The sequence below is a fragment of the Polypterus senegalus genome, chromosome 3, assembly GCF_016835505.1.
Source record: "Polypterus senegalus isolate Bchr_013 chromosome 3, ASM1683550v1, whole genome shotgun sequence".
Lineage (NCBI taxonomy): Eukaryota > Metazoa > Chordata > Cladistia > Polypteriformes > Polypteridae > Polypterus > Polypterus senegalus.
The window spans coordinates 92,872,667-92,894,551 of record NC_053156.1 but is presented as its reverse complement, the minus strand read 5'-3'; positions in this window follow the sequence as shown (position 1 = coordinate 92,894,551).

Below are 21,885 nucleotides of genomic sequence, written 5' to 3'. Positions count from 1 at the left end.
TAATAAATAACGTTTTTTAAACGATTCCCGTTATATAATTTTATCGTTTTAAGTTCTATAATAAGCAATCTTCAGAAAGTTGTACAAAGTAGAAACTATTACTAGAAGCCAGGGCAACAATCAATTTCATAACTAGATGCCCTTTACATCTGTTAATGAGATAGTTGATTTTTTTTTTATCTGTACAGTATCTGCTCTTTCTGCCTTAACAATTGCTTATAGGGCAGTTTTTACAACCCTTTGCAACCGAAAGGCACCTACTGCACTTGGTTCACGAAAATCAAGTCAGACTTTACTCTTTAATCTGGTGGCATTTAACAGTAAACTGTAAATACCATGAGAATCAAAAGTAGAGCAGCTTATTTGATATACAGTAATTTCAAAACACAGCATAGCAGGAGTATGAAAGAGTCCAGAGCAGAGTGTCTATGCTGATTCCAGGACTGCAACATGTGAGTTGTGTGGAAGACCAAAGGTGATAAACCTTTCTTGTAACGTGATTGAAGTTTTTAAAATTATGAAAGGAATTAGTACAGTGGATCAAAGCATTTCCTTTATAGTGAGTTCTTTAACAATAGCGTGGTGACACAAGTGGAAACTTGTTAAGAGAACACCTTTGAAATAGTCTTAAAACCAGTGCTGCAAAAAGTTACATCCTCTGCTGTATTACCTGTACACTCACAGTTACACATCTATACACAGCTCCAGCACCGTTGTGAAATTTGCAGATGAAACGGTGGTGAGGATGAATCTGCCTACCTGAACAAGTTGAATGTGCTGTGTTGTTGGTCATTCTAACAACTTGGACCTGAATTTTCCAAAATAGAGGAAACGATTGTAGAGTTCATGCTGAAGCGGCAGGAAAACTGCACCCCAGTTAGGATTTATGGCTATAGGTATTTTGGTGTGCATATTTCTGAGGACATGAAATGAACTAATCATATCTCCACTCTGTTGCAGAAAGCAAAACAGCACCTGTATCACCACAGGCAAAAGAGGAAATTCAAAATCTATCCTGCCATGCTGAATACATTCTATAGTGCCACTGTAGGGTTTTGCGCTTGCTGGATGTATTAAGTGCCTGGTTTGGGGGCCACAACTCCCAGGTGCACACAGCTCTGCAAAGAGTAATACATTGTGTCAAATGAATCATCAACACAGCTTTGCTAATCCTGCAGAATGTCTATACCTATCAGGGCACGACCAAGGCAAAATGGACAGTTGCACACGTATTTCACCCAACTCATAAACTTTATCAGTGGCTGAATTCAGGGAAACTGCTCAATAGATATATGACAAGGACTGAGAGGCTGAGGAGAATCGATCCCCTACACACAAGCCATATAAATTTTAATCTCTGCTTAATCATTAATTTTAATCATTGTCATTTTATTCTGAATCTTTGCTGCTCAGGCTATATGAACTTTTAAATTATTCTCATTATGTCACCTTATGCTTCATCTGAATTTTATACATTTATGTTTACTGTACTGTGACTTTGGCACTTATTTTATACTTTACAATACTCATACCTATTATATTTGCATATATTGTCCTCCTTTTACTAAAAATCTTACATTTTCTCCTTCGCCTTATGCTCAGTGATGGAGTTTTCCACAATGACATTTCAATGCCATTGTATTTTACAATTGTGCATGTTATAAATAAATATAAAATAAATATAAATCTAATCAAAATATTGCAAACATTATAAAAGTAATCTTCACACTGAAAACCGTAGGTACATGAACTAAATTGCCATATACTGTGGTAGATAGTGGTAATTCTAGGGACCTTGAAAACTCGACACGATGTTATGTTGAAGCATGGAGTACATGAGAGTGGCATCTCACATATGCACATAGTGTTTTAAAAGCACCAGAAAAAAATAGCCAAAAAGCTAATCAAATCCATTAGTAATTTAAACTGGAGTTAAAGCCGACATCCGACGAGGAGAAGCAACCAACATTGCAAAGTTGATTGTCCTGGTGAAAGCTTAAAACCAATGGCCTAGTAGCATTTTACCTGAACGCAGAAGCATTAAAGCTGAATTCGGCAAACATAAGTTGCATCTATTCTCTGCCCGTCATGGGTTTCCAGTATACAGTGGTGTGAAAAACTATTTGCCCCCTTCCTGATTTCTTATTCTTTTGCATGTTTGTCACACAAAATGTTTCTGATCATCAAACACATTTAACCATTAGTCAAATATAACACAAGTAAACACAAAATGCAGTTTTTAAATGATGGTTTTATTATTTAGGGAGAAAAAATCCAAACCTACATGGCCCTGTGTGAAAAAGTAATTGCCCCTTGTTAAAAATAACCTAACTGTGATGTATCACACCTGAGTTCAATTTCCGTAGCCACCCCAGGCCTGATTACTGCCACAGCTGTTTCAATCAAGAAATCACTTAAATAGGAGCTGCCTGACACAGAGAAGTAGACCAAAAGCACCTCAAAAGCTAGACATCATGCCAAGATCCAAAGAAATTCAGGAACAAATGAGAACAGAAGTAATTGAGATCTATCAGTCTGGTAAAGGTTATAAAGCCATTTCTAAAGCTTTGGGACTCCAGCGAACCACAGTGAGAGCCATTATCCACAAAACATGGACAGGGCTCATCTCAATTTTGCTAAGAAACATCTCAATGATTTCCAAGACTTTTGGGAAAATACCTTGTGGACTGATGAGACAAAAGTTGAACTTTTGTAAGGCAAATGTCCTGTTACATCTGGCGTATAAGGAACACAGCATTTCAGAAAAAGAACATCATATCAACAGTAAAATATGGTGGTTGGTAGTGTGATGGTCTGGGGTTGTTTTGCTGCTTCAGGACCTGGAAGGCTTGCTGTGATAGATGGAACCATGAATTCTACTGTCTACCAAAAATCCTGAGGGAGAATGTCCGCCATCTGTTCGTCAACTCAAGCTGAAGCGATCTTGGGTGCTGCAACAGAACAATGACCCAAAACACAGCAGCAAATCCACCTCTGAATGGCTGAAGAAAAACAAAATGAAGACTTTGGACTGGCCTAGTCAAAGTCCTGACCTGAATCCAATTGAGATGCTATGGCATGACCTTAAAAAGGTGGTTCATGCTAGAAAACCCTCAAATAAAGCTGAATTACAACAATTCTGCAAAGATGAGTGGGCCAAAATTCCTCCAGAGCGCTGTAAAAGACTCATTGCAAGTTATCGCAAACACTTGATTGCAGTTATTGCTGCTAAGGGTGGCCCAACCAGTTATTAGGTTCAGGGGCAATTACTTTTTCACACAGGGCCATGTAGGTTTGGATTTTTTCTCCCTAAATAATAAAAACCATCATTTAAAAACTGCATTGTGTGTTTACTTGTGTTATATTTGACTAATGGTTAAATGTGTTTGATGATCAGAAACATTTTGTGTGACAAACATGCAAAAGAATAAGAAATCAGGAAGGGGGCAAATAGATTTTCACACCACTGTATGTTGTGTGTTCTGTACCATGTACAGTTCAGGTTTTCCAGCCAACAATACAGACCAACTAAAAATGCTTATCTAGTTTAGAGTTGTTTGGGAAAATACATGATTTGGAGGACTGTGTTAAGAACTTGATAGCAATTAGGCAAACTGATAATTGGATCAACTCAGTTTGTTTAGACAATTCGGCAACTTCTAATTTCGGCTTTATTCTCTCCAGGTCACACTGTAGTCAGTGTGTGATCAAAATCAGCAGTACCAATTCAGCCACAGAACAAGTGGGTAAAAGGCACACAGGTCATCAATTCAGACCCAAAACAGATTCTCAGCACCCTGAGAATAAAAAGGTCTCATAATTGGCAACTCCATAGTGTAGGATATTACAGTGCATCCAGAAAGTATTCACAGCGCATCACTTTTTCCACAATTTGTTATGTTACAGCCTTATTCCAAAATGGATTAAATTCATTTTTTTCCTCAGAATTCTACACACAATACCCCATAATGACAACGTGAAATAAGTTTACTTGAGGTTTTTGCAAATTTACTAAAAATAAAAAAACATGTACATAAGTATTCACAGCCTTTGCTCAATACTCTGTCGATGCACCTTTGGCAGCAATTACAGCCTCAAGTTTTTTTGAATATGATGCCACAAGCTTGGCACACCTATCCTTGGCCAGTTTCACCCATGTTTCTTTGCAGCACGTCTCAAGTTCCATCAGGTTGGATGGGAAGTATCGGTGCACAGCCATTTTAAGATCTCTCCAGAGATGTTCAATCGGATTCAAGTCTGAGCTCTAGCTGGGCCACTCAAGGACATTCACAGAATTGTCCTGAAGCCACTCCTTTGATATCTTGGCTGTGTGCTTAGGGTCGTTGTCCTGCTGAAAGATGAACCGTCACCCCAGTCTGAGGTCAAGAGCGCTCTGGAGCAGGTTTTCATCCAGGATGTCTCTGTACATTGCTGCAGTCATCTTTCCCTTTATCTTTACTAGTCTCCCAGTTGCTGCCACTGAAAAAAATCCCCACAGCATGATGCTGCCACCACCATGCTTCACTGTAGGGATGGTATTGGCCTGGTGATGAGCGGAGCCTGGTTTCCTCTAAACGTGACTCCTGGCATTCACACCAATCTTTGTCTCATCAGACCAGAGAATTTTGTTTCTCATGGTCTGAGAGTCCTTCAGGTGCCTTTTGGCAAACTCCAGGCAGGCTGCCATGTGCCTTTTACTAAGGAGTGGCTTCCTTCTGGCCACTCTACAATACAGGCCTGATTGGTGGATTGCTTCAGAGATGGTTGTCCTTCTGGAAGGTTCTCCTCTCTCCACAGAGGACCTCTGGAGCTCTGACAGAGTGACCATTGGGTTCTTGGTCACCTCCCTGACTAAGGCCCTTCTCCCCCGATTGCTCAGTTTAGATGGCCGGCTAGCTCTAGGAAGACTCCTTGTGGCTTTGAACTTCTTCTACTTACGGATTATGGAGGCCACTGTGCTCATTGGGACCTTCAAAGCAGCATAAATTTTTCTGTAACCTTCCCCAGATTTGTGCCTCAAGACAATCCTGTCTCGGAGGTCTACAGAAAATTCCTTTGACTTCATGCTTGGTTTGTGCTCTGACATGAACTGTCAACTGTGGGACCTTATATAGACAGGTGTGTGCCTTTCCAAATCATGTCCAATCAACTGAATTTACCACAGGTGGGCTCCAATTAAGCTGCAGAAACATCTCAAGGATGATCAGGGAAACAGGATGCACCTGAGCTCAATTTTGAGTTTCATGTCAAAGACTGTGGATATTATTGTGCATGTGCTTTCTCAATTTTTTTATTTTTAATAAATTTGCAAAAACCTCAAGTAAGCTTTTTTCACGTTGTCATTATGGGGTGTTGTGTGTAGAATTCAGAGGAAAAAATGAATTTAATCCATTTTGGAATAAGGCTGTAACATAACAAAATGTGGAAAAAGTGATGCACTGTGAATACTTTCCAGATACACTGTATATTTCCAAACTATGTTAATCCAATAGTTAATGTTAAATGCCTTTCAGGGCAAAGGCATCTGACATTGAGGATAAACTGGATCTTCTGGCAGACAATGTAGTATCTACCTTATTGCTGCATGTCGGCACTATCAATATATATTCATTAGCAATCCGAGGTATTAAAATGGAACTTCATTTCTCTATGCACCAAAGCAAAAAGAAGATGTTGGAATTTAATTTTGTCTTGTCTCTTACCAAGATTATACAGCGGGGATGTGATTTATAGCAGATTGCATTCCTTTCACTGCTGGAGAGAAACCTGGTGTGCAAACAAAAGCATAGCCTTTGTGAACAATTGGGATCATTTTTTGGATTTTTCAAGAGAGATGGTCTTTGTCATAACTGGAGAGAATCTTTTGTTTTATCCCAATATATGGCAGCAAAACTGCCTGGCTGACTGATCAGAACACCATCTAGGCCACAGACTCATGATCTTAAATCACAGGCTGTTGTTTATCCCACCTGTTACTATTCTGTAGCTGTTACTCATAATCTCTTTTGTGGAGAATCTTATAAATGTAGTCTTGATACAAACCTTAAATAACCTGACACCAAAACAATAAGGGGCACATGTAATAGTAAATTAATTGAAATTTAAACAAAAAGTATATCACCAATTTAGAAACATCTATGCAGTTTTAAATGCTACTTATTAAACATTTTCTCTTTTGGAAGTAAAGCTGCTTTGGTAAATGATATTATATTAAGTACAAAATCTGATTTGTGCCTTCTCACTGAAACCTGGCTTAGTAAATCTGACACTGTTTTCCTAGCTGAGGCGCCACCAGATTGATGCACAATCCTTCGTAAATCTAGAAATACTTGTCGAGGAGGCAGCCTTGGAATAATTCATTGTGACAAACAGCAAACCACTTCTAAAAATTTAGGCAAATTCACCTCCTTTGAGGTACTGATTTTAAATATTAAAACAGATTCCAGCACAATTGTAGTGCTAGTCTACAGACCACCAAGACCATATTCATTGTTCATGACTGAATTTGGTAACTTTTGTACCTTATTTGGCTATAAATCATGATCTTGTTGGGGGATTTTATTGTACACGCTAATGTGGAAACTGACACTTTTAGCAAATGTTTTAATTCTTCTTTCAACTGCTCCTGTTTGGGGTTGTCACAGAGGATCATCTTTTTATATCTCTTCCTGTCCTCTGCATCTTGCCTTCTTACACTCATCACCTGCATGTCCTCTCTCACCACATCAATAAACCTTCTTTTAGGCCTTCCTCTTTTCATCTTGCCTGGCAGCTTTATCGTTAGCATCCTTTTCCCAATATATCCAGCATCTCTCCTCTGCACATGTCCAAACCAAAACAATCTTGCTTCTCTGACTTTGTCTCCAAACCATCCAGCCACAGCTGACTCTCTAATGTACTCATTTCTAATCCTGTCCATCCTCATCACACCCATTGCAAATCTTAGCATCTTTAACTGTGCCACCTCCATCTCTGTCTCCTGTTTTTTGGTCAGTGCCACCGTCTCCAACCCATATAACATAGCTGGTTTCACTACCGTCATGTAGACCTTCCCTTTCACTCTTGCTGATACCTGTCTGTCACAAATTACTCCCGACACTCTTCTCCACCCAGTCCACCCTGCCTGCACTCTCTTTTTCAGCTCTCTTCCACAATCCCCATTTCTCTGTACTATTGATCCCAAGTATTTAAACTCATCCACCTTCGCCAGCTCCCCTCCCTGCATCCTCACCATTCCACTGACCTCTCTCTCGTTTACATACTTGTATTCTGTCTTTTTCCTACTGACTTTCATTCCTCTCCTCTCTAGAGCATATCTCCACCTCTCCAGAGTTTCCTCAACCTTCTCCCTACTCTCACTACAGATCACAATGCCATCAGCAAACATGATAGTCCGTGGGGACTCCTGTATAATCTCATCTGTCAAACTGTCCACAACCAATTCCCCAACTCTTATATACTTCTTTGCCACTCCCAACTTCCTTATAAAATACCACAAATCCTCTCTAGGCACCCTGTCATATGCTTTCTCCAGGTCTACAAAGAAGTAATGCATTTCCATCTGGCCTTCTCTGTTCTTCTCCATCAACACCCTTAGAGCAGTTATTGCATCTGTGGTGTTCTTGCCTGGCATGAAACCATACTGCTGTTCACTCATCATCACCTCCCTTCTTAACCTAGCTTCCACTACTCTTTCTCATTACTTCATGTTGTGGCTCATCAATTTTATTCCCTTGTAGTTACTACAGCTGTGCACATCCCACTTATTCTAAAAAATCTGTACCAGTACACTTCTCCACTCCTCAGGCATCATCTCACTTTCCAAGATTCCATTAAACAGGTTAAAAACTCCACTGTCATCTCCCCTAAACACCCTCATGCTTCCACAGGTATGTCATCTGGACTAATGGCCTTTCCAGTTTTCATCCTCTTCATAGCTGTCCTTACTTCCTCCTTGCTAATCCATTGCACTTCCTGTTTTACTATCGCCACATCATCCAACCTCCTCTGTCTCTCATTATCTTCATTCAATAGCCTCTCAAAGTACTTTTTTCATCTGGTCAACACACTCTCCTCACTTGTGAGTATGTTTCCATCTTTATCCTTTGTCACCCTAACCTGCTGCATATCTTTCTCAGCTCGGTCCCATTGTCTAGCCAATCGGTACAGGTCCTTTTCACCCTTCTTAGTATCCAGTCTGTCATACAACTGTTCATATACCTTTTCTTTAGCCTTCACCTTACACTTTATGTCCTTGTACTCGTCTACTTTTTGCATCTCTCTGATTATCCCACTTCTTCTTCGTCAACCTCTTCCTCTGTATACTCTCCTATACTTCTCCACTACATCACCAGGTTTCCTTTTCCTCCTTCCTCTGTCAAGATGTCACGGCAAGCACCCTGCTTGCTGTCACCCTTACTACTTCTGCTATCTGGCAACTCTTCACTGCCACCCAGTGCCTGTCTTACCTCCTCCCTGAACTCAACCTTGTAGTCTTCCTTTTTCAGCTTTCAAAATTTGATCCTTGGCTCTGCCCTCACTCCCCTCCTCTTCTTGATCTCCAGCATCATCCTACAGACCACCATCCTCTGCTGCCTAACTACATTTTCCCCTACCAAACCTTTGCAGTCTTCAACCTTCTTCAGACTGACCCTTCTGCATAGGCTATAATCTACCTGTGTGTATCTTCCTCTACACTTGTACATCACCCTATGTTCCTTGTTCTTCTTAAAATACGTGTTCATTAAAGCCATGTCCATTGTTTTCGTAAATCCGCTATCATCTGACCTTCTTCATTCCTCTCCTTGACACCATTCCTATCCATCACCTCCTCATCCCCTCTGTTCCCCTCACCATTGTGTCAATTGAAATCTGATCCAATCAACACTCTCTGTCCCTTGAGTACACTCTCCATCACTTCATCCAACTCACTTCAGAAATCTTTTCTTGCATTTGCATTGCATATTGTACTATTCATTGTATCCTGGAGGTGGCCATGATAGATTGGCCATCTAGATGTTTGACTAGGATTATTTGTGCTCTGTTGTTCTGTTTTGTGTTTACCCAATTTTTTGACACCCTTTGCATGCACCAACCTATCTGGAAAGAGGTCTCTCTCTGAATTCCCTTTCCCAAGATTTCTTCCATTTTTTTTCCTGAAACTGTCTTTATGTGGGAGTTTTCTCTTTTCTTCTTAGGGAGTTAAGACTGGGGACTACCAAAAAGCAGGGCCTGTTAAAGTCCATTTTGGCATTCCTGATGTGATTATGGACTACACAAGAAATGAACTGTTGTTGGTGTGGTGGTAGAGGTGGTGAGATTCAATAGATATGATTGGCTTTATTTGGCTGAACTGTTTTTGTCGAAATGTTTGTAATCTTTTAATTTTCATTATAAAAAAATGGCAATGAAGTTGAGAATAGGGTTCAAATCCTTTTTTATCAGTTAAAAGGTTTATCGATCTCCCCAATACTGGTGAAGATTTCTGACATTTGCTAATAAGAATTTGACAGCAAAAAAATTGCTTCTAACTACAAAGGCTACTAAGAATTTAAGTGTATGTGACAATAACAACCTTATAATGACTCGGAAAACCTAAAAAAAAATTTCAACAAAAAACAGAAGTTAATACATACTATATCTAGACAGCATTTGGTGCAAGAATTTAACCAATATTGTGTTTAAAATAAGTTAAATGCTGGGCCTCTTGTGGACACACCAGTGCCAATATAGCAACAATGTAGTACAACTAGCTCTTTTAAAGGCCACAGATTTTGGATAGGAAGGAAAACCTGTTCCAACAAAAAACAAGAACTTGCAAAATCTACATTAAAAGTGCTAGTGAAGTGGATTGATCCAAAGCACTTGGAGCTATGACAGTGTGATCTTGCCACTATATTACCCCTAGTTATGTATGTGAAAATGCAAAAGGGCAATTGAACCAAAGAAATTAAAAAAAAATTCAAAATAAAATCTTCACTACATCACACACACAGATATTAGAATAAATGTTACTCATTAAGATACAACATTTAGAAATGACGCTGCATGTCAATGAATCTATCATGTGCTGTTATTCTTTGTCAATTGCATGGAGATTTGTGATAATTTTTCTGCTTCACAGATCTTGGGTTTTGGATAACAGAGTTGCTGTACCTTTAGTAAGACATCTATATCATCTTTATTTGTTCTACTGAGATTCTTTTGGGGCTCCTCTTTTGTCACATATATCATACATATGCTATCAGATAAACTGACAACTCTAAATTGACTTGGTGCAGGGGTGTGCATAATAGGTTGAAAAAGAGGTATTCTTGTACTTTTTCTGTAGATACTGATTTTGTTTCACTAAACGTGTCATGCAGGTTTATTCACATAAATTTAAAAATTCTGAATATAGAACCAGATGCCTATTAAATAAAATGACATAACTTAGATGAGTTTCTAGTCTAATTTTCTCTTACATGCTGTAATAAATTAAATACAATTTACGGGCAACTTGACTTGACTTGGCATTATAACAATCAAAATCTAGAATTTGGGATCTGCTAAAGTATATCTATTTATTGTTAAGCATTAAAATTGTTTCACCTTCTCGGTTAAGATAATAGGCTGTGTGCAGTTTTGGTTTTATCTGAAGTCATATTATCTGAGGTTCACACCCTATCAGTAGCTTGATCTGTTATTCTAGGTGGCACCAAGTCCTACCAGTAGCTTACTGTGTTACCTTTAGGTGTTTTGACAATATTATTTGATATTAATGGTCAAAAAGGTCAGTATTAAAAGTATATAGAAGAATTACTTCTTCCTCTTCATCTTTTCCCAGTTCCGTGTTTTATAGGTTTCATGCCCATATGCCTTTCTTGACACCAACCCTCCTCATTTATCCTTACTTGGGACCAGCTCCAAAATGGAAGCTGCATTATACAGAAGATTTATTGCCTAATTGTAATTCGTTTGGGACATGTCGGTTTGCCAACATTTATCTTATTCTGTTTGATTGTTTAGCAAGACTTTAGGTAGAAGGAAAATCTTTCTGAAGATGGTATGGGAAAACATGAGATTAGCACTGGGCTTGCACTGGAACATAGCAACACTGGAGTTATAATTTCTGAGCAGAATTGACAGATGTCATTCCCTAGAAACCCCAGATCTTCTACAGCTACACTCCTAACTTACAAACCCTGTATTGAATAATGGGTATTCTTAGTTTTTATTACAGTGGTATGCCACCTAGAGATGGCTTCTGCCTTGCACTCAGTGCTGCTATGATAGACTGTGATCCTGTAGTGCATAAAGCAGGTCCTGAAAATGGATGGGTATAAATGACTTGAGTGCCAACCTAAATCACATATCATATTTGGTCTTTTCTTTTCAGATGTTTGCAACTAAAAGAAGAATGAACATGACTGCACCTTTTACCAAAAGTACTAATAAATGATAGAACATAATTTTCTCAGGTTTGCATAGACAAATCATGACATTATGCCAAAAGAGGCAAGATGAAGAACACTAAACAGTGTTTCTTTTACTGCCTGATGATACCCATCCTCACATTGTTGCCTATACTCTATAAACATTCTTGGAGCTTTACTTGGATCTGAAAAGTGTGCAGCATACAAACCTGACCCTCTTCTGTATGGTTGTAGGTACTGACTGTTCAAAGACAGTTTAAGGATTCCACTGTTTTGCAATTGATTATAAATTGATTAATCTCATGAGTATTTCTCTTACTAGCAAAATAGTTTTATTTTCATTTTCTGAAAGTATGTACACCTAAATGAAGTGTGACGCCAAGAATACTCTTCTGTTTTCTGGACTAATACTGTACTATGTTGCTTTAATATATATGTCCTGCGAATACATTTTTGACTAATCTCACATAAAAGTTCAAGAATAAAATAGTAAAGCCATGCCTAAGCATTACAGGATGGGCTGAATCTAAAATTAAAACAAATGGCTCCTCTAGTGTATATTGAAAAAAAGTGATAAGTGAAAGCATCAAGAATAAACAATGTGTGCATTGTGTATATACAGTACCTACTGTACATCTCTGAATAATGTTCCTATAGCTGTGTAATGGCACAGGAGTAGATTACAATGAGTAGATTCCTTTATGTGATCCCTCATTGTGCGAATTTCTGTGCTCTAACAATCAGTTAAACTCACATTTGTTTTATGCTTAACTGTGAAGGTGTTTTCTTCTGCAAATAAATCTGAAGATGTTTTTTCAACTAAAAGGTCTTCTCTATGTTCTTTTTGATGGAGAAAGTTACACAATATTTATTTGGAATTTAAAACATGAAAATGTTTTTGTGGCAGTGGTGGTTTGTAATGTGGGGAGCTGGGGCACTGCCACCCCAGATATTTAAAAAACTCTACTTAATTAGGTAATGTGAAATAATCATTAAATAAATTTGTTTATTTCCATAACATGCTTGGTGTCAGCACATGTCAGCATCAATTAAAAAAGTTCTGACTTGTATTTGTTTAATTTCTGTGTAAATAACAAAAAAAAATTCTGTGTGAATACCTATATTTCTAGAGTGAGGGACAAAATGAGTCTATGTAAGTCCTTGATTTTTGGCAAGCAGGTAACCTGAGGCTGCTCTTTAATTAGGTGGTTTCAGTTTTTTTCCAGGGACACAGCTCTCTGCATCCCAGACACGCAAAGTCTCAGGATGTCCCAGAGGCCAGCTTGATCAACTTAACAGCAACATTTATTTATATAGCACATTTTCATACAGATAATGTAGCTCAAAGTGCTTTACATGATGAAGAAAAGAGAAATAAAAGACAAAGTAAGAATTAGAATAAGACAACACTAATTAACATAGAATTAGAGTAAGGTCTGATGGCCAGGGAGGACATAAAAAATAAAAAAAAAACTCCAGACGGCTGGAGAGAAAAAATAAAATCTGTTGGGGTTCCAGGCCATGAGACCACCCAGCCCCCTCTGGGCATTCTGCCTAACATAAATGATCAGACCTCTTTGTATTTAGGGTTCTCATGGAAGGACTTGATGATGATGGTCATGTAGACTTCTGGCTTTTAATCCATCAATGTAGGAACATCACGGTGCTTTGATTAGATGGTGGTGGCGCAGGTCGCCACCACAGAAAACTGGGAAAAGAAACAGAAGAGAGAGTAGGGGTTAGTACAGATTTTAGAGCACCCATGAATAGTTATTATAATGAATTGAATATACAGAGTATCAGGATTAAATTAAGGTGAAGTTATGAGAAGGCCATGTTAAAGTAATGTGTTTTTGGCAGTTTTTTAAAGTGCTCCTCTGTATTAGCCTGGTGAATTCCTATTGGCAGGCTATTCCAGATTTTAGATTTAGATAAATATTAGATATATTATCTAATATTAGATAATATTAGATTATATTAGATATTAGATAAATATAGCAGTCAGCTGAGGTTCTCTTAATTTAACTAAAGATGATGTAGGGGTGTGCAGAATTTTGAAAGTGAATTGTTACTGAAGGCAACCATTTAAAAGTTCCAGGGTTGAGCATATCAGCAGCTGCAGTATTTCAGTGGTTGTGGGGTCTCAGCATTCCAGTTTGTGGTAACATCTTTTGTAACTTTAGGAAAGTATTGTTTTGATACCATAAAACAAACAATATTTAACTAGGAATTTTGCTCTTCTTTTTTTAGAAGTCTGTAAAACAAAACATATTTTTCTAAGCCCTACTCTCAGTTAAGTCCAGGAAATACTTTATAATGAATTTATGTACCACAAGACCAGGGGTCCTCAATCACAGTCCAGGAGGGCTGCAGTGGCTGCAGGTTTTTGTTCTAACCCAGTTGCTTAATTAGAAAGCCATTCTTGCCAATAATTTAATGTCATGGCTTGTTAGTGCTTTAACTCTGCTATTTCAGGTCATTCTCATATCCTAGATTTTCTTCCCTTTCTAAGAATATCATCCAAATGATTTGAAGGCTAAAATGGAAGAGTAATTCTCAGTCCTTCACTTTTTCACTTTACATTCCTTCCAAGTATTAAATTAAACCCAACAGTGCATGATAAATATACACAGGAGTAAATGGTAACAAGCTAAATGGAAATGCTGCTCTCTTTTGTCATTTGCCTCTTATTGCTAATTAGGAGCAACTAAAAACCGAGAATACAGCTGTTTAAGACTAAAATAAGCAATAAGGGTTCAAAATCTTAACAAGTGAGACAACTAAAGTTAAGCAGAAGTGTTATCTGAGCAATAAGTGCTTTTTATTAAGCAATTGGGTTGGAGCAAAAACCTGCAGCCACTGCAGCCCTCCAGGACCGTGACTGAGGACCCCTGCACAAGACTGAAAAAAAAATGTGAGCACTCTAACAAAGTGATAACAATATTTTTTGGTATTTGGAATTAATCCCCAAGGGGAAATTGTCTATTCACATGACGTTTAGGGGTCAGAGTGCAGAGTCAGCCATTGTAAAGCATCCTTGGAACAATTTTCAGTTTAAGGGCCTTGCTCAAGGGCCAAATGGAGTAGAATCCTTTATGCCAGTAACGGGATTTGAACTGGCAACCTTCCAGATTCCAGCACGGATTGTTACCCTCAGAATTAAAAGTATACAGAAGTACAGATTCAACAAACAGATAAATAATGCATAGTAATAAAACAAAAAATGTATCTAAATGTAAATATTATCACTGTACATTGTGTGGCTAGTTATCTTTGAACTTGGAGTGACTCCAAAGAAGCCTGGGTATGAGACAAAAAAATAATTTATTAATGCATACTAAAGTTCACTATTTAGAGAAAGAGCACAGCAATACAAAGTAACACACCTAGAAACTTCCTGGACCTACCTAGAGACACAAATAAAACCACTCTTATTAATGTAAAGGGTGGCTGGTCCACTTGCCTGTGGAAGGACCATTCCATGCAACCTGTTCTACTGCTCACTATTTCCTTCCAAAACTACACTGGCCTATGTTGCACCAGCCAGTTGTACCTTTGACTTTTGTGTTGCCAGCCACAAGTACAATAGTCTTCTGGCTGTTAGTCCACTTCAAGAGATAGCCCATAAGTACTTCCAGGGTCACCTGTAGTCCAAGGGCTAGCTTTTTACATGAGCAAGGGGACCAGGTTAAAACTCCACTTTATGACTCCTGTCATGCTGGCAACCCCACAAGGTTTTGTTTAATACAAATAATAGGGTCCTCAGCTTTACAGAGAAGTTTCTGCTGTGGCCTGGTAGGCTAGATTTTATTAAATGCCTTCCCAGCTTACTTAGAGAGCATTTTCAAACACCAGGCAGGCTGGATCCAACCGTAAATGAAGCATCAGTCCGTCATAGGGCCCACTTAAACACACTCATTTCTATGGGATGTGGGACTAAGCCCCAAACTTGCAAATATCCTTAAACTGAAACAATTACTACAGAGAGTTTGTAGTGAAGCTGGCAACAGAGACAATAATTAAAATTCAAATGTATTATATTGATATGTTGTTTTTTGAAAATATTGTATTGCAAAATAAAATATAAAAAAATATATGAATGTTAGGTTCTCAGATGAATGTGACAAGAAACTCATAAAAGTAAACCTCTTCACAAGGCATACGTTTAGTGAAGAAGAAAGCATGGTAAGCTATAGAAGAGATGTATGTCTAGAAAATATGAGGAATGATGACTTGATTGTTTACTGGTTTTGTACTCTTGATTGTTAACAGTATAGTACATGAGTGGTCTTCCCCAAATGGAGGATTTCACGATTTTCTTATATGTTTATTACATAGCTAGCAGGTTACCCCCTGGTTGCTTCGCTCACCAACCCCCCAGCCTGCACTATGTGTCAGCCACTTCGCGTCTCTGCCGCTCACGTTATGAAAATGGCGGCTGAATGCACCCCAAGGAGACGCAGTCACTCCTCCGAAATCCCTTCTTAAATGGTGATACAATAGGAAACAAATGCAGGTATTTTTTACCTCCTCTTTGCTCGATCAGCTGCTGGCATTCTGCTTCTGCCGTGCCATGTGACCTACATCTCGAGCGGCACTTTGAAAATTTAAAAGCCTGTAAAGCAGCTGTCTTTGTCATCTACTCTTTGTGTCTTTGCCCCGGGCATGTTTAAATGTCTTGGCACAAAGTCTTGTCTCGCGGGACGTGAGTTCTTGATATTTTATAGTTTATAATTTAAAAACGGAATAAGAATCTGAAAATCTAACAACATCACGTTAAAGTTCAATAAATTCTGAATAGAATTATACCAAACATATGTAGGTTTTAAAATAAGCCCAATTTAAAGTGTGAGAAAAAACGTGACATAAAATCGTTGCACTTTTAGGCTTAGGGTTTTATATATATAGTGTAGATAATTATGTTCATTAATATTATAGAAAACGGTGAAGCGAAATGATGATCAAACTAATTTAAATGAAGTTAATGGCTTCAGTTGACAAAAGATATGTTAACAATTATGTCTTGGAAATTAATAATACTTTCCAGAACACTTGAACCTATAAATACAAATTCTTTAATAGAAACTTGAATAAGAAATATTTAGATTTCTTATTTTTTGATGCAAGGCTTGACATGGGAAAACCGTATTAGTAAGGAGGCAGCACAATTTACGAAACAACTGAATATGCGGTAATCTGTGTGTGAGCACTGGGAGCTACACAAGTTGAACTGGTGATAACTAATGATTCTGCTTAAAAGACTTTTAATAATTGGATATACTTAAAATGTTTCATGCAGGACTAGAAATGAAACAATAAATAATTTGTCCAGCTTCAAGGATTATGCATGATTGAAAGAAATACAGTAGTAACATGAGAGTGACCTCTACAGTTCATTTTAAGTTTTACTGTAAGAAATACTCTACCCAAAATGATATATACTGTATATATTTTTTATCTCATACCTAACCTTGTGTTGCTTGTAAAAAATGTTTAATCTCATTTTTTCATTGAAAACAAGGATAACAAAGTTTCTCATACAGTGGACGTTAACACTGTGCATTGTATATTGTACAATTGTGCTGTTTATTTATTTATACTTTGGAAGACTGTCAAGTTACAGGCAATGTATTTGCTGCCGGACAGGAAAAGATTGATCAAAAAATATGAATTTTTATTTATTTATTATTTTAGTTGTTTTTTGGTGATACTATTTTGTCACATCTGACTGAAAATCTAGCTTTTAGGAAATAAACAAAATGTAACAATCTGAGTGTTTGCTTTAATGGGTACGGCTGTTGTAGAGCTTTGGATTTCTATGATACAATATGGTTGCACACGTAAACAGCATTAAAATATTGTAGCAATATAAACTAAAAATTAAGGTTTTGAGCAATCTTCTTGTCAGGAAAATTCTGCTGTCACACTAGTTTTGTTTTTTATCTTGAATTTAGCGCATTGGATATTGGTTGCATTAGGCTACTTTTTTGTAATAAGTAAAATTGGTGTTAGTCAGATTATATGGAATTGACCACAGATGTGCAAATCACATACAGTAGAAGGATACCACAAAGGCATTTTAAAACATATATTTACATTTGTTGGCCATTAATAATTATCCCTTAGGCATGAAGATAAGAAAAGAGCAGCTTTGTTTAAAGGATGAGTTTGATATCTGAGGACACTGGAGCTTTTGTTTTATTGATGTACAAATTGTGTACTACATGCTGATGTTATCTCTGCTGGTGGATCATACTGAGAGTTTGGTGCTACATGTTGTCTGCGTATGAAACATTTCTAAAATATGTTTCTCCTAAAACTTTGTTTTGAGTTGCCACAAAGAGGCCAGGTAAGACTTTATTCAGATGTTTTTTACCTTTAGAAGTTTTTTTGCTGTTTTTTTCAGCTACCCAAGAGCTAAGACAGGTTGTATATAAAAGAGTGTTTGCATCTGAACAGCTCCTGTGGGCAAGTAGCTTCAGCAGTAGCTGCGTGTGCTTAGCAGCTCACCAGTACAACAGTTAATACATAAAGAAATACTAGTTAACTCAAGGACACTGCACATTAGCTAGACAGCATTGGCACTCAGAGGAAAGCAAGTATTTAAAAAGAAGGGCATTTAAGTAGTTACAAGTTTTTGTAGTTGTGTTAGGTTAGTAAAAAGGAAGCAGTAAAGTGTATTTTTTAGGGAAATGTAAAAGTCTAGTAAAGGATAAAAACACTTTCAGTAGGTGATAGTAGCAGAAGAAAGAAAGCATTTAGTAGTGAGAATATCTTAAATGGTTAATGCAGGGGCTTAGAGATGAGCTATAAGTATTAAACATGTACTGTAGTTTGTTTATCTCACAATTAATTGATATTTAATTCTAAACTGCCACCAAAACAAATTTTAATCATGAGGCCAGTAGAATGTAAGTCATGTAGGATGTTGGACTTTTTGTAGGCTAACTTTGACATGAAAACTTGTTAATAGTGAATTTTGCACAAATGTCTGAAAGTTTTTCCTCACACAAAAAACTGATAGACACACAAAATAAATATCCAAGTAGTATGATTGAGAATGGGTGTTTAGGGAATAGGAAGGACAAGCATGTGGGGCTGAATGGCTTTTGCTCATCACTATTTCTGTAATGTTATAGTTAGTTTGCCACAGGAAATTGTGTTCTTAAGTGACTCATTTTTATAAATTAAAAAATGATGCTGTTCTTGTGGTTTAAAGTTAGGTCTACAGATCACCAATCTCACCATGAAAACAAAAGCTTTAAAATGTACTAAATACATCCATTTTCAAGCTTGAATCCTGTCAAGTATAGATACATGTCTTATGTGGCCTGTAGGGGGCATCACTGAGCTCCAAAACTGCAGAGACAAATCCACATAGACAGTCTGTGTTCAGGTGAAAGTATTTTTATTAAACAAAGTACCTTTCCACAGGTCATTTCCCCAATCGCCAAAATACAATCCTTCGTTCTGTCCATCCTTCCTTCGGTAATCCCTCCTTTACTCCTCCAGGTGAGTGTTATCTTTTTTGTTCCTGTCTCCGACTCCCTAAGCCGAATAGAGGGCTTTCTTTTAACTCTGGACCTGTGAGTACGTTTGGTGCTTAATGAATTGCCAACAGGAAGCACTTCCAGGTCAGACAGGACTACAGCAGTCCTTGTAATGTCACTTTCTGACATCTCCCCCTGGTTGCTCCTAGAGAACCTGACAAGGCAGGCCCATGACACCACAACTCCCATGATACCCTGCAGGCATCCATAATAGGGCTTGCCAGATGGGATGTTACAACACAGTGCACAGGGGATATTGTGCCAATGGCAGTTGTCCACTTTGCTGTCCAGCCCAGTTCCCAAGTCAGTCCTGGGTGTCGCTGAGTGACTGTTAGGATTACAAGCCCTGCTGTAGCCGCTGTAACATCTTTCCACATCTGGGTCCCGGCATGGAAAGGGGATATAGTCATTTCCTCCATGACCTTCTGTTATCAAGGTTTCCTCCTCCAGGTAAGGGAGTGGGGTCCACCTTGGCTGAGATGCCACATATTCTAAAACAGCATGTCATTAAAAATATATATATTTGTGTGTGATTTTCCACAAGACATCTGGATCTGCTGGTCAAGATAACTCTTCCTCCATCCATCCATCCAATATCCAACCCGTTGAATTCGAACACAGGGTCATGGGGGTCTGCTGGAGCCAATCCTTCCGGTTGAGTGAACGCTGGCGGGACTGGTCGCCGCTGCTCGCCGGTAACTAGAATATTGATTTTGTTAAGACTAGTGATTTTGATGGTATTTCTTTTGCCATATTGCTGACATTTCTGCGTGGCTATATGCTATATACTATATGCTGTGTCTGCATTTAGCTTCAGCCTAACCTCCGTTTCGTTTGAAACTTACCGGTTTATTCTCTGCACGTCTGAGCTGCTTGCGGCCTCCTCGCCTACAATGTGGACTGGTAGGATTTTTGCTTGGTTGTTTGTTTGGAGTCTTCTGTCACTCGTTATTCAACCTGCGACTGGCCTCCTCCAGTACCCAGCTGCTGAGCTGCTTCGACTGCGTTTTCTCCAGTCTGTGCCTTTGCTGTCGGTGCTATATTTCGACCCGGACGTCATACTTCTCCCTCATCGGAGATACATCCATCGTGGGTCCCGCCGGAGATTCCGAACGGACGCCTCGAAAGGAATTAACTCTTTTTGGTCTAATTTTCGGCACCCTCCACATAACACAGATAGGAACGCTGACCATAGTGTGTTGGCCAGCTTAGCTCGGTCGACTAACACCACTGTCAAATACGACAGCAACATTGTCAGCTTTGGTCTATTGAACATCCGCTCACTTACGAGCAAGGGACATCTCATTCAGGATCTCCTCATTGACCGTAAGTTTGACTTTCTCTGTTTAACTGAGACTTGGCAGCAACCTCAAGACTTTTCACAACTTAATGAATGCACCCCCCCGGGGTTTGTTTACACTTGTCAACCCCGTGCATCTGGCCATGGAGGAAGTGTCGCGATAATTTATCGCGAGAAGTGGAAAGTCCTGCCGTTGCCTGCTCCTGCTGTTAGCTCTTTTGAATCGACTGTGTGTCAACTGTCTGGGCCAGTTCCAACCATCATTGCAACTGTCTACCGTCCTCCTAAGTCTAACAACAATTTTTTGAACGATCTTGCTACCTTCCTTACCAATCTATCTGTAATTACTCCAAATATAATTCTGCTGGGGGATTTTAATATACATCTGGACAATATCAATATCCCTCTCACTAGAGACTTTTATCTTGCCTGAGAGTTTTGGATACCAGCAGCACACTGATGTTCCTACCCATTGTAAAGGACATATCTTGGACCTGATTTGCTGCTCTGGTGTTGTTCCTTTTGATGTTATAGCAGATGAACTCACTATAACCGACCACTTTCTCCTCTCATTCAACGCTAAACTTACCTTTTCTGTTCCTAAGCTTCCACGTCTCATAGCCTTTCGTAACATTAAGAATATCAACTTGAATTTGCTGTCTTCTAGAATTGATTTGCAAATGGACTTTTATAATTTATCCTCTCCCATAGAACTGGTCTCATATTATGACACTTGTCTTAATGGTATTCTTAATTCTCTGGCTCCGCTAAAACCAGATCTGTTTCTTTTCCTTTTCTGCCCCCTGGTTTACGCCTGAACTTCGGCTTCTGAAAGCTAAAGGCAGGCAACTTGAAAGGTTGTTTAAAAAAACCAGACTCTTTGTCCACAAAGAGATGTATAAAAACCATCTATTCTATTACAAGGATTGTATAGCTCAAAACAAATCTAATTATTACACTCAGTTAATTACTAGTAATACAGGTAACACCAAGTCTTTGTTTTCTTTACTTAATAATGTTACACAACCTCCAGACTCTTTACCATCTCACCTTCACTCAACTGCCTTCTGTAATTCTCTTATGTCTTTTTTCAATGAGAAAATCCAAAAGATACATCAGCACCTTGGTCCAGATCCTTTCTGTATTTCTTCTGAACTACACTCACCTCTTCACTCTTTCTCTTCTTTCCAGCTTCCCACTTCCTCTGAAATCTCAGATCTCATCTGCAAATCCAAGTCATCTACTTGTCAGCTGGACCCCCTGCCTACAGTTCTGGTTAAAGCCTGCCTCCCCTCTCTAGTCCCTCTTATTTCTGCCATCATTCACTCTTCTCTTACTACTGGTATTATTCCCTCATCTTTCAAAACTGCTGCTATAACCCCAATATTAAAAAAACCTGGTTGTGATCCTACTAATTTCAATAATTTTCGCCCCATTTCTAACTTGCCCTTTATCTCCAATTCTTGAAAAAATAGTAGCTATCCAACTTCACACCCACTTGTCTCACAATAATCTATATGAGAAGTTCCAGTCTGGTTTTCGCCCCCTTCATAGTACAGAAACAGCACTTGTTAAAATTACTAATGACCTCCTTATGGCTGCTGATTCTGGTCTAATCACT